This window comes from Sorex araneus, chromosome 1 (genome assembly GCF_027595985.1).
Source record: "Sorex araneus isolate mSorAra2 chromosome 1, mSorAra2.pri, whole genome shotgun sequence".
NCBI classification, from domain to species: domain Eukaryota; kingdom Metazoa; phylum Chordata; class Mammalia; order Eulipotyphla; family Soricidae; genus Sorex; species Sorex araneus.
In genome coordinates, this window is record NC_073302.1 from 78,753,982 (window position 1) to 78,772,339 (window position 18,358).

An 18,358-nucleotide genomic window follows, 5' to 3' on the forward strand; every position below is an offset into this window, starting at 1 on the left:
CTTCTCTGACCCCGCCCACCAGGCCTCGTCTTGGCTCTCACTCCACCCACTAGACCTGGTCCTGGCTCTGCCCCCGCTCGCTAGACCTCCTCTCGGCGCTGACTCCGCCCACTAGGCTGCGTTCAGCTTTGACCCCGCCCATCACGCGGGTCCCTGCGCTGACCCCGCCCGCCAGGCATCATCCCGGTTCTGACTCCGCCCACCAGGTCTCGTCCCGGCTTTGACTCCGCCCACCAGACTGCGTTCGGCTCTGACCCCGCCTTTTCGGCGGGTTCGGTCTCTGGTCCCGCACGCTGGCTGCGTTCGGCTCTGACGGCGACTGTGCGGCTGGTCCTGGGCGCCCACTCCGCCGCGGTCCGCTCCAGCCCCGCCCACGAGGCCGCTCCTCCGGCAACCTGCGGGCCCGCCGGCGAGCGGCGCGCGGCGCGTCCTGAGGGCCGCGCCGGACCTCGGGCTCCGCGGGAGATTCGGGTGGCACTGAGCTGCACGAGGTGAGCGGGGCGCGCGCCGGCGGCCTCTGGGCCTGCGCCGCTTGTGGAGGATCCTGCGTCTCGGTGCGCGCTGCACGCGGGCTTCTGTCTCCGCGGCGGCGTCCGGCCAGCGGAGGCCTTTTGTATTCTGCTCGTCTGGTCATGGTCGCGCGTCATCAACAGAGTCACTGTGAGCCCCAAGTCGTTCTATTGCCGCCGTGAGGGACGTGTCGTTTGGTGTGCCTGGGTGTGGGGTGCCCTGAGGGATGCGCCCTGAGGGATGCACTGTGTGGTGGTGTGCCTTGTTGGGGGCGCCATGAGGGATGCACTGTGTGGAGGTGTGCCTTGTTGGAGGGGGGGCGCCCTGAGGGATGCACTGTGTGGAGGTGTGCCTGTAGGAGAGCACTGTGAAGCACGCGCCCTAAGGGCTGCGCTTTGTGGAGATGTGCCTGGGTGGGGGGAACTGTGAGGGTTGCGCCCTGAGGGATGAGCTCTTTGGAAGTGTGCCTTGTGGGAATGCGCTGTGAGGAAATGCAGAAGGCTCAGCACGTCTCCAATATAGCCAGGCCTGGTTCCGTCCTGGAGTCTGAGCCCACCGACATGTCTCTGCACGCCCCCTCAGCCCTCCATACTGGTGTGATCCACCTGGGACGATATGGAGGATTCAGGAAAAGTCAGTTGTCTCCTGAAAGCCCTCTCGGATTCATACACTCAGTGTTTCTGACCAGACTCGATGTTTGTAACAAGGAGAATAAACGCAGCTGGAAATTAAGTCTTTTTCTTAAATGTGCGTCTGAGCGGCATTTGAGAATCTTTGCTGCAGTGGTCGATGTGACTTCTGTTGCCACACGGGCATACTCAAATTGGTGTGACTTTCGTGGTTTTCAGAATTCTTCAGCCAGGTTTGGGCTCACCAAAACCCCTGTGGCTGGAAATTGTGCAAATATCAGGCAATCTGCCAGTGGGTTATTAAGATTTCCAACAGCCCCACTGAGTATTTTTGCAGTCTAGAACGTCTGTTGGTTATGGCTGTGCAGTTGATGCAGGTTTAGGCAACAATATTTCTGACTTCTTTGAAACATGAAGCCTCAGAAGCAGTGGAATTCGGTCCTTGTGCATCTTCTAAGATATTCTAGCTTCTACTTGGCTTATAAAAGATGGAGCTGGATTTATGCCATTTGGAAAAATACTTAATTTTCAAAAAGAAACTGGAGTTACAGTTCTTAGTCCAAACTAAGTATTTAAGGTGTCAGTGATCAGAAAAGACTTGAAATTCTTGGACTGTTTAATGTACAGAAAAGTTAGCCCTTCAGAGGCATGTTTTGTTCTGCTATGGAAAGACTGATGCTTTTTCCCTTGGGAGAAGAGCTGGGGTGTGTGTGTTGGGGGGGGGGGGTTGGTGAAGGGTGAATTAAGTGGCATTTCTATTAGCTAAGGTATAGGCACTGTTAGTGATAGGAAGAATTTTCATTCTTTTTTTTTTTTCCTTTTTGGGTCACACCCAGAGATGCTCAGGGGTTACTCCTGGCACTGCACTCAGAAATTACTCCTCTGGGTGGGGGAAATGGGATGCCAGGGATTGAACCAGAGTTGGCCAAGTGCAAGGCAAACACCACCCTCCCAACTGTACTACCGCTCTGGCCCTCATTTTGTTTCTGAGGAGTGTTAAGAAAGGGCAGTGTTAAGGAATCAGAGTGCTACATCTTACCTTCCTTACCTTCAACTCATCCTCCTTCTCCCTTACCTGATAGGACATTCTAGGCAATTGCATCCGAGCACAGAGGAAAATAGACAATTGAGGGTCACTTGAAGCAGACTGTGTAGGGCAGGGACCCAGGTTTTGGGAAAGAACTCTAGTGAGAGAGATGGGAGGCAGAGAGGCAGAGTGAATCCTGGTGATCAGCTTTGTTTCTAAAACTCGAGTGTGGCCAGTAGTCCAGAAGAGAGGCAGAGGTAAAAAACCCAACACACCATGTCTTGTCTTGGATCCTGCTGTATTATTATTGTTAGTTTTAGTTTCCTTTCTTTTTTTGTCATGGTTATTTGGACATTTTTGCACTAAAACTTGTCAGAATGGAAGGTATTTTTGGAGGCACCCTAATTAGTATCAGGGGCCTGAGGGTCACTCAGAGATGATTTAATGCCTGAGAACCTTGAGATACACTGCTGTTCCATTGTACTACATGTATACTACATGTGGGCTAGCATTGTACATATACTAGATTTTACATGTATGTTAGAACTATCTGTATTCTAAATGTAAGTTAATGTATTCTAGATACATGTATACTGGATACTAAATTTATATCATATGTGTACTAGTACTATTTGTCAACTATGTCAACTAAATGCTAAGTGTACACCAAATATATATTAGTGCTACTTGTACACTAGATGTATGCTAAGCTTGTTACTATGTGTATACTAGATACTGGCTATGTAGTAGATGTATATTAGTACTACATGCATATTAAATTAACTGGAGCAATAGCACAGCGGGTAGGGCGTTTGCCTTGCACGTGGCTGACCCAGGTTCTATTCCTCCGTCCCTTTTAGAGAGCCTGGCAAGGTACCGAGAGTATCTAGCACTCATGGCAGAGCCTGGCAAGCTACTCGTGGTGTATTTGATATGCCAAAAACAGTAACAAGTCACACAATGGAGATGTTACTGGTGCCCGCTCGAGCCAATCAATGAACAATGGGATGACAGTGCTACAGTGCAGCATATTAAATGTATGATAGATATTACATGAATACTTGATACTGGAAGGGGCCACAGGAAGGAAACAAGGTTGGAAGGGGACACTTTTGCAAAAAGTTGAGAGACACTATGGTGTGAGACCCTGGATTCTACCCCTGATCCCACACAGGTGTAGGATGAATTTTATCTGGGAAACCCGCCACATCACCATCACCATTCTTAGATTATGGTTGTTTCTGGACATTTCAGGTTACTGATTAAACTGCATTAAAGACAAACTTAGTTTGAAGTTTTTGTGTTTCTTAAATTCTCTGCTCTTACTTTCAGAAAAATTTTTCTTTGGTGGGGAAAAATGTGCATACCTTTTCACAATTTTACATTTTTTTTTTTTTTTAATTTTATTGAATCACCATGTGGAGGGTTACATAGTTCTCAGGATTATGTCGGTTATACAGTTCTCAAACACCCTTCACTTCACCAGTGCCCATCTTCCATCACCAACCCCCCCAGTATACCTGCCGCCCCCTCCCACCTCCCCAGTCCCAACCCTTGCACATGATATGTTTCACTTCGTTTACGCCTTATTTCGATTACATTCCATGTTTCAACACACAACTCACTACCGTTGTTGGGGTTTCCCCCAAAAAAGAAAAGCAGTCCTATTGCCAAGGAGGCATTTGATAGTTCTCCATTGCTAAGAATATAGAGATATTAAGTCCCGCTGTTTGTTACATAGTTTTTCTTTTTCCCCCTTGCCCCGCGCCACCGAGTTCACGCCTGTTTTAGTAATCGCCACGCTGCCTGACAAGGGAAAAAAAAACCGAAAAGGATGGTTATTTCCCGTCATCAGCAGGCGTGGGGCTCTGGCTTAGTTGATAGACTTGTAGAGTATCTGCAAGCAGTCTCTGGAACCGACGGTCTTGCGCTGGTGTCGGCTCCGGCTCGAGATTCCACCAGCGTCCCGCTGTTCCTTGTACATAATTTTTCCCCTTATATCCCATTCCCACGCCACCAGGTCTGTTTGCTTAATGGACATCACACTGTAGTTGATGACACACCGCGTTTCTTCCCGAGAAAGAAGAAAATTTCTTCTCAGCCGGCGTGGGGATATAGCTTAGTTCAGTCTAGTGAGATGGCTACCACTTTGATTGCCTTCAATATTTCAGCAACAGACTTACTATTAGGATCTCCCACAAAAGTCCGCCCCATTAGAAAGGAACCATTACATATTGCCCATACTAAGATGACATTAAGTCGCGCGGCCGCTGCCGCGGCCGCGCGGTTTTGGGTTTCTGTATAAAGTCCAGGGAAAGTACAACCAGAAATAACATCACTATAAACTTTTACCCTTTTATGGTGCTCATAAGATGGAGAAACCTAGAGAGAGGCTCGGCGTCTCCGTTTTGCGCTCAGGAAAACCGCGGCCCCTGCGCTGTGCTCAGGAGGGAGGAGTTGAGAGAGAGACAGGTTAAAAGAATTGGGGGATGCCCGGGTCCCACAGCTTCAGCACGCCGTGGGGTCTCTGGTCCCATGCCGGAATTAGTTCAGTGGGCTGCTTGGGGTCCGAGGGCGCTCCCTCGGGCCCCTCCATCATGCTCCTTCCACAGCCGGGTCCAAAAGCACAATTTTACATTTTGATCTTAATTTTTTAAAAAACCCTTCAGGGAAATGAACAGAAACTTTTCCAAGGAAGAGATATGAATGGCCAAAAAGCACATGAAAAAATGCTCTGCATCACTAATCATCAGGAAGATGCAAATCAAAACAACCATGAGATACCACCTCACACCACAGAGAATGGCACACATCCAAAAGAACAAAAGTAATCGCTGTTGGAGAGGATGTGGAGAGAAGGGGACCCTTCTCCACTGCTGGTGGGAATGCCGACTGGTCCAGCCCCTTTGGAAAACAATATGGACAATTCTCAAAAAATTAGAAATTGAGCTTCCATTTGATCCAGCAATACCACTTCTGGGAATATATCCTGGAAAAACAAAAAAGTAGAGTCGAAATGATATCTGCACTTATATGTTCATCGCAGCACTGTTTACAATAACCAGAATCTGGAAAAAACCCGAGTGCCCGAGAACAGATGACTGGTTAAAGAAACTTTGGTACATCTATACAGTGGAATACTATGCAGCAGTTAGAAAGATGAAGTCATGAACTTTGCATATAAGTGGATCAACATGGAAAGTATCATGCTAAGTGAAATGAGCCAGAAAGAGGGATAGACATAGAAAGGTTGCACTCATCTGTGGAATATAGAACAACAGAGTAGGAGACTAATACCCAAGAATAGTAGTATATAATACCAGGAGGTTGGCTCCATAGCTTGGAAGCTGGCCTCACACGCTGGGGGAAAGTCATCCCAGATAGAGAGGGAACACCAAGTAATATGTGGTTGGAGATCCTGCGCGGGAAGGAGATGCGTGTGAAAGTAGACAAGAGACTGAACAGGAAGACCACTCAATACCCTTGTTTGGAACCACAACACCCAAAAGGAAAGATATATATCAAATTGGAATGCCCCGCTACAGAGACGGGGTGGGGTGGGGGATGGGACTGGGGGGTGAAAGGGATATTGGGTTCATGGGTGGTGGAAAATGGACACTGGTGGAGGGATGGGCTCTTAAACATTGCATGAGGGAAAAACAAGCACGAAAATATGTGAATCTGTAACTATACCCTCACTGTGACTCACTAATTAAAAAATAAGAAAAATGAAAAAAAAACCCTTCAGGGAAACAATATGGGCATTTCTCAAAAAAAAAAAAATCTAGATACTGAGCTTCCATATGACTGAGCAATACTACTTCTGGGATTATATCTCAGGGGTGAAACAATGACAGTTAAAAAAAACCAGTAGAAATGACATCTGCACTTGTGTATTCATTGAGGCACTGTTCATGATAGCTGGAATCTGAAAACAACCTCAGTGCTGGGGAACAGACGACTGGTTAAAGAAACTATGGTATGTCTACGCAATGGAATACTGTGCAGCTGTTAGAAAAGATGAAGTCTTGAAATTTGCCTATAAGTGAATGGACATGAAGAGTATCATGCTAAGTGAAATGAGTCAGACAGGGACAGACATACAATGACTGCACTAATTTGTGGAATATAAAATAACATAGTATGAGACTTAACACCCTAGGACTATAGAGACAAGGGCTAGGAGGATTGCTTCACAGTTAGAAGCCTGCCTTATGTGCTGGGGGAGAAGGCAGTTAGGAAAGAGAAGGGACCACTAAGTCAATGATGGTTGGGGGATCACTCGGGATGGAGATGTGTGCTGAAAGTAGACAAAGGACCGAACATGATGGCCTCTTAGTATCTGTATAGCAAACCATAATGTCCCAAAGAAGAGAGAGTAAAAAGGAAGGTGCCTGCCATAAAGGCAGTGGGTGGGGTGTGGTGGGGTGGGTTAGGGGCGGATACTGAGGACATTGGTGGTGGGAAATGTATACTGGTGGAGGGATGGGTGTTTGATTATTGTATGACTGAAACTCAATCATGAAAGTTTTGTGACTGTATCTCATGGTGATTCAATAATAAATAAATAAATAAAACCCTTCAGGACTATTTCAGTAGAGCTTGAACTAGCTAAGATTTTTGAAAATGATTTAGTGCTTGATAAGAATAAAATGCAAGCGTCAAGCTTGTGTGTGTGTGTGTGTGTGTGTGTGTGTGTGTGTGTGTGTGTGTGTGTGTGTGTGTGTAGTATAGTGAGTATAGGGGCCAGTGGGGAGGGTGGTTGCCATGCATGCAGCCAACCTGGATTCGATCCCCAGCATCCCTTATACCAGTCCCCCAGCATCACTAGGAGCAATTTCTGAATGCAGTGCCAAGAGTAATCCTTGAGCTCTGCGGGGTATGACCCCAAAAAGCAATAAAGTATAAAGTATGAATTGAAAGTATGTATTTAAAAGTATTTGTAAATGCTATTGCTTTGTAAACTGATTATAGTGATAGTGTAACTTGCTGTAGTTTACAAACGTTTAAATTTTGTTTTGGCTTTGATTTGGGGCCAAACCCTCCGCCACATCTGGTGGTGATCAGGGGCTTTTCTAAACTTTTGCTTAACAGTAGTCGCAATGGTGATAAAGATTGAACCTGGGTCCCCTGTATATAGAACATGCGCTCAGTTCATTGAACTTTCTCTATGTTCTGCAAACTTTCTTTGATTATTTTCATTAGTTTTAAGAAAAACTTGGCACTCCCCTGAATGTGTATTACTTATTTATAAATGACAGGCTTGTGCTGTTATCAATGATATGTATTACAAAAACAATATACAGTTATGGATGGGTTCATTGTGATGTCAGTGATGTTGGAGGTAAAAGTCCTCTATCCTCAGATCCCCTTTTTTGAATTTTGAATGTTTAGGTCCTCTGCCCTACCAGGAGAGCCTGGCAAGCTACTGAGAGTATCACACCCGTATGGGAGAGCCTGGCAAGCTACCTGTGATGTATTGGATATGCCAAAGACAGTAACAATAAATCTCACAATGAGAGATGTTACTGGTGCCTGCTCGAACAAATCGAAGAGCAATGGGATGACAGTGACAGTGACCACTTTGTTTTGGCACCACACCTGGCTTACCCCTGGCTTTGCACTCAGGAATCTCTCATAGTGGGTGTTCAGGGTACCATATTGGTGCTAGGGATCAAACCTGGATCAGCTACATGCAAGCACCCTACCTGCTCTACTGTTGTGTTGGATATCATTGGTTTGTCCTTTCTCCCTTGCCACAGAGTTTGGGCTTATCTGGTAATAATCTCTAAACTAATTTTAAGACTACATTGGCATGTCCTGTTTTCCTTGCCACAAGGAGCTTTGGTATATCAGTCACACCCATCAAAGTGCTCCCGAGTCACTCCCATTCCTTTATCTGTAAGCACGTCTCTATGCTCTCTTCCCCAACCAGTTAATCAGCTTTTCCCCTAATCAGACTGTCAATTTGTAAGGTCAGACCTTTCTAGGACACTGAACTTGTAAGTTAATATTGCCTTTCTTCTCTCCTTCTGCTTTTCAATAGTTTACTTTAAAGCAATGTCCTTTTTGTATGGACAAAGAAAGACAGTTGTTAATATGCTTTTGTAACATGGGATTTAATTGGCTTCGAATATTATTCACTCCCGGGCATCTGCTTTCTCGACTTAAGCCTCAGCTGCCCTTACTTCCTAGCACCCCCAAAAGCAGGGTCCTGATGAGGGACAGGATGGACCCAGGGCAAGTGCTGAGTTATGTGCTACCCTGGCATCAAGATGGGCCTGGTCAAAGTGCCTAATACTTAACTATAAGTTAAGAGCTTGGTCATGGACGAATACTGTCATGATCCAAAAGCAACGACGAGACTAGGACTCTGCTAGGGATAGGAAAGACTAATCTGGCCTGAGCAGTGTAGTCTGAGTTCGAGGTGACCCCAGGAGAGCAATTCTATAAGTTTAATGCATCTCTTGCTGTGTCCATACAAAATGATTGATATTGTGAATACTTTTATGTTAGTTGGACAAGGAGAAGAGAAACACACCCATGGGGTTCCACTCTTGGGTGGGTGTCCTGCTGAAAGAGAATCTGTCCTAGAAGAAGCATCCCCTGAGAGAAAGAACTTTACCCCTATTGATTGTCACCACACCTATGTGTAAGCCCCAACCCCTCATTCTTGGGGATTTAACTAGGCTGAAAGAGTGGGCTGGGGGCTGGTCCCAGAGCAAGATCTGGAGAAGCCAGATCGAGATCCAGATCCAGAGGAGAAGGAGAATGAAGTAGCATGGAGGAGGAAGAAGCAGGGGGAGAATCAGAGGAGAATGGAGATGGGAATGGAATAAACTGCAGCTGAGACCAACCAGCCTGGCCCTTGCTTCCTTCGCTTGCCTCGTCATCGCCATCCACCTCCCCGGGGTGGGGGAAGTGGCTGGAGACTACTGAACGCGGGTGGCAGGAGAGATAGAGCGCCACTTCCCTGTGCCCGGTGCGGTGCCCCTCTCCTCTTTTTTATGTGGTTACACACTATTGCTCTGTTTTTTCTTTTTTTGGGGTCACACCTGGCGATGCACAGGGGTTACTCCTGGCTTTGCACTCAGGAATTACTCCTGGCGGTGCTCAGAGGACCATATGGGATGCTGGGAATAGAATCCAGGTCGGCTGCGTGCAAGCCTTACCCGCTGTGCTATTGCTCCAGCCCCTGTACTATTGCTCTGATCTTAAATTTTTGTTTTGTTTTGAGGCCACACCTGGCTCTGTGCTCCGGGCATGCTCGGCAGTACTTGGGTGCCACATGTGATGCTGGGAATCAAACCAGGGATGTGGCTGCAGCCATATGCTAGACAAGCACTTTAAACTCTGTCCCAGGTTTTTTTGTTTGTTTGTTTTTTTGCTGTTATTGCTGATCTTTGTGACTGCTTTTTTTCTGTCTTGGATATTAATCCTTTACCACATGTATGGCAGGCAGTTACTTTCTCCTATTCATTTAGTGTCTTTATAGTTTAGCCCAAGTTTTTTTTATCTAATATCTGAGTATTTTTGTTTGTATTTGGTGGTGATGGAGATTGAACCTGATGTCGGTGGACCCCACGGGTGGCTCACATTAATTGGGGAGGAGAGAAAGATGGTCATCTTCCCCCAATCCACCTCTGCCACTTGCGACCTGCTGGGAAGACTCTCACATTCATTGTACTGTCATCCCGTGCTCATCGATTTGCTTAAGCAGGCATCAGTTACGGAGTGAGACTTGTTGTTACTGTTACTGGCATATCGATTATGCCATGGGTAGCTTGCCAGGCTCTGCTGTGCAGGCGAGATACTCTTGGTAGCTTGCTAGGCTCTCTGAGAGGGATGGAGGAATCGAACTCCGGTCAGCCGTGAGCAAGGCAAACACCCTACCTGCTGTGCTATCGCTCCAGCTGGGAAGACTAGGACTGGTAAAGTCTGCAATGAGCCCCTGCTTGGCATGGGCCTGAGCCCCGCCAGCCCCACCAGCCCCACCAGGTGGCTGTTAGGTCACACCTGAAGTCCACTTGGTATTCAAGGCTAGAGTTGTTCCCCACCACCTGATTTCTCAGGGAGCCATGGACCAAGGTTGGAGCAAGGATTTGCTCTTTGCAGGAAAGGAGAAGCAGTACCAGGCCTTACCCAGGGTTTTTTGGGGTTTGTCTCATCTTGCAGAAAAGAATTTCGGGGGTAGACAAGCAGTGAATTGAAGCAGGTCTTATTTGGAGGGTTTTTGAAAGTGTGGAGGAGAGAGAGTGAGAGCGAGAGAGCGAGAGAGAGACAGGAAGGGAAGGATGGAGAAGGAAGGAGGGAGGGGGGGAGAGAGAGAGAGAGAGAGAGAGAGAGAGAGAGAGAGAGAGAGAGAGAGAGAGAGAGAGAGAGAGAGAGAAAATGAGAATGAGAATGAGGGCTTTTTTAAGGTTGGAAAGAGCCCCTACACACATCCCAGCATTAGATAGGAAAGCATGAAAGTACACATCTCAAGAGGGGAAATGCGGGTTACACATGTGCTCAGCCATGTGGGTGCAAAGCAGCACATGGACTCGGCAACATATGCGTGCACTCCCTTTGGTCAAGGTGGCTTTTATAGGGTATCTTCTTGGGATGTTTTGGTCTGGAATGTTCTGAAGTATTCTTTGGGCCGAATCTCAAAAGTTAAGGATTAAGGGAGAGGTCCATGGGTATTTAAAGTATTCCAGGGTAACACTGCACTGTAGCACTGTTCTCCCGTTGTTGATCGATTTGCTCGAGTGGGCACCAGTAACATTTCCATTGTGAGCCCTGTTGTTACTGTTTTTGGCATATTGAATGTGCCATGGGTAGCTTGCCAGGTTCTGCCTTGCAGACGGGATACTCTCGGTAGCTTGCTGGGCTCTCCAAGAGGGACAGAGGAACTGAACCCGGGTCGGCCACGTGCAAGGCAAATGCCCTACCAGCTGTGCTATAACTTCAGTCCTATTCCAGGGTATTCGAGGAATTTCCTTCATGGGGAGGGGTCCAGTCTCCTCAGGGTCTGCTGCTGAAGGTCTTATCTTGGGTTTTGCTTTCTATATCCACAAGGTGGGTCAGCCTTAGAACTTTTCTTCCCAGAAATTTCATTGCCATCATATAGTGGGGGGCCTTCCCTAACCTACTTGTCTACATCAAACCCAGGGCCTTACACATGCCAGGCAAGTGCTCTACTTCCTTGTATTCTTGTTCATTATTGAATTAGAAATTTTATAATATAAAAGCAAAGCTTCATTTATTTTCTTTCTATATATTCTATTTTTGTTTAATACAATTTATATAATTCCACATAAGTAGTTGCTTTACATTTCCTGTGAATAAGAAACATTAATATGGGGGCTGGAGCAATAGCACAGCGGGTAGGGCGTTTGCCTTGCATGCGGCCGACCCGGGTTCGATTCCCAGCATCCCATATGGTCCCCTGAGTACCGCCAGGAGTGATTCCTGAGTGCAGAGCCAGGAGTAACCCCTGTGCAGAGCCAGGTGTGACCCAAAAAGCAAAAAATAAAAAAAAGAAAGAAACATTAATGTTATATAACTTTTTCAACAAAATGAATCATCGATCACTATTTTATAACTTTCTTCATTCAGTTTGTGTTTTGATTACCTATTACCTCACAATCATCTCCAAGCTTAAAGCCCACTATCTAATTACTGGTTATCATTATTGGTTATTAGTTGACTATGCTCAGTTGAGATGCTGCTCTCCATGTGATAGATGACAGGGCTGTTTTTGAAACCTATTTGGTCTGGGAATTCAGGATGGCTATTGGTTTTAATCAGATTTCAAAAGGATTGTCTTAATGAATTCTTACAATGGACATTTTATTATATTAATAACTGATTTATAAAAAAATCTAAACTCAGTCCGGTGAGATAGTATAACATATAGGGTGCCTGTTTGCCTGGAATGTAGCTGCCCTGGGTTCATTTCCGGCACTACATAACCCCTAATCCCCACCAGAGTGATCCTTGTGTACAAAAGTGGGAGTAGCCTTGAGCACAGATAGGTGTGGACCCAAAACAAAACAAAGAAACAGATTTGCTCTCAGACTTGTCTAGTGTAATCCAAAAAGACAGTGACTCTCAGACTTGGGTCTCCATTAACATCATGCAAAAGGAACGCTTTTGTGAATATAAACACTGGTCCTTACCCAAGCGTTTGGTTTTGCAAGTCTGGGAGAACCAGAAAATTTGTATTATTAACATTCACAGTAATGCTTGATTGAAAACATTAAACGACCATCCTACTCAAAGTACTAATCAGCTTCAGTGCAAGACCCATTAAAATTCAAATGACTGAAAAAAAAATACAGGGAACAAACTCTAGTAAAATTTATATGCATAGAATCAAAAAACTCTGAATAGCTGAAGCAATCCTAAGAAAACAGAGGAAAATGGGAGGCATTGCATTTCCTAACTTTGAACTATACTACAAAGCTGTACTAAAATTGTATGATAAAATTGTAAGGTAGACCCACAAACAGTGAAACATAATTGAGAATCCTCAATTAAGACCCCAGATTTATGGCTAGTTCATTTTTGACAAAGGAGCTAAATATCTTCCAACAAATGGTGATAGGAAAATTGAATAGCTACATGTCAAAAAAGAAGAGGAAGAAGGAGGAGGAGGAGGAGGAAGAAGAGGATGAGAGGGAGGAGGAAGAGAAAGAAGAAGAAGGAGGAGAAGGAGAATAAGGGGAAGGGGAAGAAGAAGGAGGAGGAGGAGGAAAGGAGAAGGAGAAGAAGAAATAATTAGCATCATACCTCACAGCCTTCATGAAAATAAACTTCAAGTGGACTAAAGATCATGAGATTAGATCAGAATCGTAACATACATTGAGGAAAATAGCAGAGCTCTCCTGGAAACTGACCTCAGAGGAATCTTCAGTGAAATGACTGCAGTAACAAACCTGTCAGCTTGGCAAACTGCTAAGTACCCTGTACCATGTCTCCAAGAGTATAGTACTGAATATTCCCTGGTAGACTGCTCCAGGGAGAGGACTCTAGGGTCTTCTCAAAAGGGGGGTAAATTCTCCTCTCTCTGGAGGCCCAGCAGGCTGCTTCTGCAACCAACAGCCTCCAACTTAGAAACAAACCAGCTACACAACTTCGTCAAACTGCCCTGTCAGATTGTTCCAGAGCTATAACTCTTGGACCAGACGTCTCAAAACTTCATCATACTATGACTCTAATAGAATCACAACAAACTTGATAGGGATATTGCATAGAAGACCAATGATCCTAAACAGTAACACAGAAGGCTCAACTGGCATTAATCAGCACAGTAGATTCTTGTTGGGGACTGTTCAGGACCCTGAACAAAAGAGGGCCCCGAAACCTTTACCCTGGACAAACCGGAAAATTCCATTACCAGCGTTTGCATAACCTGAGGCACAGGTGCCCTTGTGACAAAGGAAATAGCTAAACTCAACAAGTAAAAGTAGCCCAGGGCAGTTAACCACGAGACCCCAAAAAGCCCGTAAAGTAGAATGCCTTCCTTTACACTAAAAGCCTTGTACATTCCTCCTGACAGATGCTCCTGCCAGATAAACCCTTGTCTTCCCCTCCCCACTATTTCTCAACCTACTCTTGGAGAACGTTGTAAGCCCACCAAATAACACCCCAAACTTTTCCTTATTTGGTCTGAGAAGACACTTCCCTGATGATTGACAACTCATGTACCAACCCCCTGCTAAGAAAGGTATAAAACCAGCATGACTGCCAATAAAGACGCTCTTGATCGGCACGTGTTGTCTTGAGCCCCTGTTTACTAACCTCACCAGTTTTATTTTCAGATCGGGACCGCTCATAGAACCCACCCAATTAGGAGCGCTTTCCACTGTTGTCTCTCCGTGGGCTGGAGAGATTTCTGGGGGAACGTGCAGATTCTCAGACAATGGCCTTAGTAACGTCATTGTAGGATATAACAATTATCACATGCTGACTAATATAGATCAAAGCTTTGGTGATTCCATTTGTCCTTTTGTTGTAATAAACAACATGAAGTAAATCTTTTTGTGCCTGCAAGAGGGCAGGTTGAAGCAGGGGTGGGAAATGGAATATAGGTGGAAGGAGTGTCAGGCTGGTGATGAGATTGGTGTTGGAACAAGCCTGAAACAAATGTTATGAACAACTTGGTAGATTGTGGTGTTATAATCAAAAGAATTCTTTAAAAGAAATGGCCACAGTGGCAAAGACAACAAAAACAAAAACATATGGGACTATATCAAATTAAAAAGCTTCTGCACAGTAAAAGAAACTTAGTCACCAATAAAATGATACTTTACTGGATGAGAGAATATTTGCACACAATATATCAGATTAAGGATTGATACTCAAGATCTATAAAGCAAAAATTTAAACAACGAAAACAACCAATAATCTCAGGCATAAATGCGGAGAAAAGACAAACAAACATTTCCCCAAAGAAGATGCAGGGATGGACAGCAGGTAGGTGAAAAAGTGCTCATTGTAACTTACGATAAGGGAAATGCAAATCAAAATAACAGTGATATCATCTCATGCCTGTGAGAATGGTACATATCAGAAAGTCTGGAAATTGCCAGTGTTGGAAACAGCAGAGAAGATACTTCATCCATCGTTGTCAGGCTGGTGATGAGATTGGTGGGAATGTCATCAGGCTCAGACTTTATGGAAAACAATTTGAAGATGTGTTAACAAAAAATACGTAGTACTGTCATATGACAATATGACTTCTTGGCATCTTTGCCCTAACCCATGAAAAAACATTAATTTGAAAGGATATATGCACACCTATGTTTGTTGCCATACTTAGTATCAAAGCCAAGATATGAATACAACGCAAATGCCCAACTGTGGATGAAGAAGTTGTGGTATATATACACAATAAAGTTCTATGCAGCTCTAAGAAAGAACAAAATCATGCAATTTGTAGCAACATGGATGGAACTAGAGGATTTAATGCTGAGTGAAGTCAGAAGGATAGGGATAGATACAAAATGTTTTCTTTCATATGTGGGACTTAAAAATACTAGGAAGATAGCAACAAAGAACCAAAGGCAGCTTAATGGGAGAACTGAGCCACACAGTTGGTTTTGAGGGTATTGGGGTCCTTGGCAGAGGTAGATACGTACACTGATGATGGGTGTGGTGTTGGAATTATGTGCATGAGAAACTTTTTTTTTTTAATGTAGGGGTACTGCTATGTATTCAGCCACTGATTAAACTGATTGAAGCAGGCATGAACTCCCATTACCTTTTAACTTTTAAATTAAAAAAATTTTTTTACATAAATTTGTTCACAATAATTGTTTACATTCAATATTTCAACACCAATCCCACCACCATTGCACCTTCCCACCACCATTACTTTGAATCTTCCCACCACCACCCAAGACTATCCCCTACGCACTTGCTAAATAATTTATTTTGCATTGCTTCCCATAAATAGTGTGAGGTATCCACGTGGCTGTGAAAGTGGCCATGCGCTCCTGGAATTCTAAAATTTTTAAATACTTGGGGTCTGCTATCACCATGCACAAAATTCAGATCAAAATGGAGTAAAGACCTCAACATCAGACCAGAATCCATAAAGTACATTGAAGACAAGGTTGACAAAACTCTCCACGACATTGAAGCTATTGGTATATTCAAAGATGACATGCCACTGACCAACCAAGTGAAAACAGAGATAAACAAATGGGACTATATTAAACTAAGAAGCTTCTGCACTGCAAAAGATACAGTGACCAAAGTACAAAGACAATCTACAGAATGGGAAAGCATATTCACCCAATACCCATTAGATAAGGGGCTGATATCAAGGATATACAAGGTACTGGTTGGAATCCACAAGAAGAAAACTCCAAACCCCAACAAAAAATGGGAGATGGAAATGAACAGAAACTTTCTCAAGGAAGAAATATGAATGGCAAAAAGGCACATGAAAAAATGCTCTTCACTAATTATCAGGGAGAAGATCAAAACAACAATGAGATATAATACCACTTCACACCACAGAGAATGGCACACATCCAAAAGAACAAAAGCAACTGCTGTTGGCGTGTATGTGGGGGAAAAAGGGATCCTCCTACACTGCTGGTGGGAATGCCGACTGGTTCAGCCCTTTTGGAAAACAGTATGGTCGCTTCTCAAAAAATTTGAAATTGAGCTCCCATTTGATCCAGCAATACCACTTCTGGGAATGTATCCCGGAGAGGCAAAAAAGTACAGTTGAAATGACATCTGCACTCGAATGTTCATTGCAGCACTGTTTACAATAGCCAGAATCTGGAAAAAACCCAAGTGCCCAAGAATGGATGACTGGTTAAAGAAACTTTGGTATATCTACACAATGGAATACTATGCTGCTGTTAGAAAAGATGAAGTCATGAAATTTGCATATAAGTGGTTCAGCATGGAAAGTATCATGCTAAGTGAAATGAGTCAGAAAGAGAGAGACAGACATAGAAAGATTGCACTCATCTGTGGAATATAAAATAAAATAACAGAATAGGAGACTAACAGCCAAGAGTAGTGGAGATAAGTACCAGGAGGTTGGCTCCAAGGCTTGGAAGCTGGCCCCACATGCTGGAGGAAGGGGCAGCTCGCATAGAGAAGGGAACACCAGGTAAAGTGTGGTTTGAGGACCCGTACAGGACGGGAGATGCACTCTGAAAATAGAATATAGACCAAACACGATGGCCACGTAATGCCTCTGTTGCAAACCACAACACCCAAAAGGAGAGAGAGAACAAGGGGAAATGCCCTGCCACGGAGGTGGGGTGGGGTGGGTGGGGTGGATGGGGTGGGAGGGTGGGAGGGATACTGGGAACATTGGTGGAGGGGACTGGGCACTGGTGGAGGGATATAAACAAAATGCAAACATGAAAGTTCATAAGTTTGTAACTGTAACTCATGGCGATTCACTAATAAAAAAAAACACCTAGGTCAACATTCTCAGTAACAATAGAGAAGATAATAAGATGTACTATTGCGGAAGTTTAATAAATAGAACTAAGTGTGATGGAAAAAAATATTTGGGGTCTGGAGGCATATCTGTGGTATGCTGCTCTCTTCTGAGATTCATTTGTGAGTTTCTGAATCATGGTGGTTAATGCACTTAGATGGCATCCACAGGCAGTTCTTGGGCGTGACTGCCAGGTAACCGGAAGGGTGGGGAGATGGGAGGAAGTCAGTCATTCCTGATTCTGTGAAGCCTGGAGTTTTCAGTCACTAGTCCTGCATCCCGTGGTTTTTCAGCAGATTCATTCTCATACATGGGGGCTAGGGATGAACCTGTGAAGGTTGGCTGTGAGTGTGGCAGCGATTGGATTCTGGAGGTCTACAGCTGCTGGGGTTCATTTGGGGCAGGCAGAGGAACACACCTGCCCCTCTCTGAGGTGCACCTGTGAAATCAGCTTGGCGTGGGGTGGGGAGAATCTCTGCGGTGTGCTGCTTTCCTTCAAGATTCATTTGTGAGTCTGAATCATGGCCATTAATATGTTTTAATGGCCTGCTTTTGATCTCTTTCTAGATTTATTTGTGGGTCTCTGAAACAAGGTTGATAAATGAGCTTGTATAGCTGAGCCGGAGTCATGTGGACGTGACTCCAACGTACCTTACTTTTGGCTGTTTAATTTCTTGGGGATACTTGGTCCCAAATTGTTGGGGTCTCACCAGAGGCACAGTGGCAATTTTGGGGTATCAGGAAGCCTGAAGGCACCATCAGGCTGCTGATGCACTTGCCCTGCAGGTACAGATTGACCTGCTGGGTGGCACTGTACCTCCTGCATGAGAAACTATTATTAACAGTATTATAAAACAAAATATCAATGAAAAATAAAAATAAAAACTTTAAAAACTTTTAAAATATTCTGATTGCTGGAGGAGACACAGTGGAGAGGCTATGGATGTGATTATGCTTTGCAAAAGTGAGGCCCCTGGTATCACTGGCACCACATGCTCACCCCTCTCAGCCCTATCAAGTATAGCCCTGGTGGCCCTTGGCCCTCATTAGGATTACTATGCCCTGCAAATATTGTTGGAATTTGGTTCCTTTAAATTTGTTTGCACCATTCATCTTGCTTTTCCATAATTTAATTTTATAATACTAAGTTAATTTAGCAAGCTTTTACTTTCTAAACTATTAGCTTCCAGAATTAGAGAAAATAACATATGCTGGGGCTGGATATATGAG

At 44.6% G+C, this 18,358-nt stretch overlaps 1 protein-coding gene across 1 annotated transcript in view; it reads left to right on the forward strand.

The window, feature by feature from the left end:
• Nucleotides 1–215: 215 nt before the first annotated feature.
• Nucleotides 216–18,358, forward strand: part of GOLM1 (golgi membrane protein 1) — a 78,620-nt gene continuing 60,477 nt past the window's right edge. The window contains exon 1 of the mRNA XM_055123892.1: nucleotides 216–491. The gene's annotated coding sequence lies outside the window, so the exon portion shown is untranslated. The remainder of the gene's footprint in view (nucleotides 492–18,358) is intronic.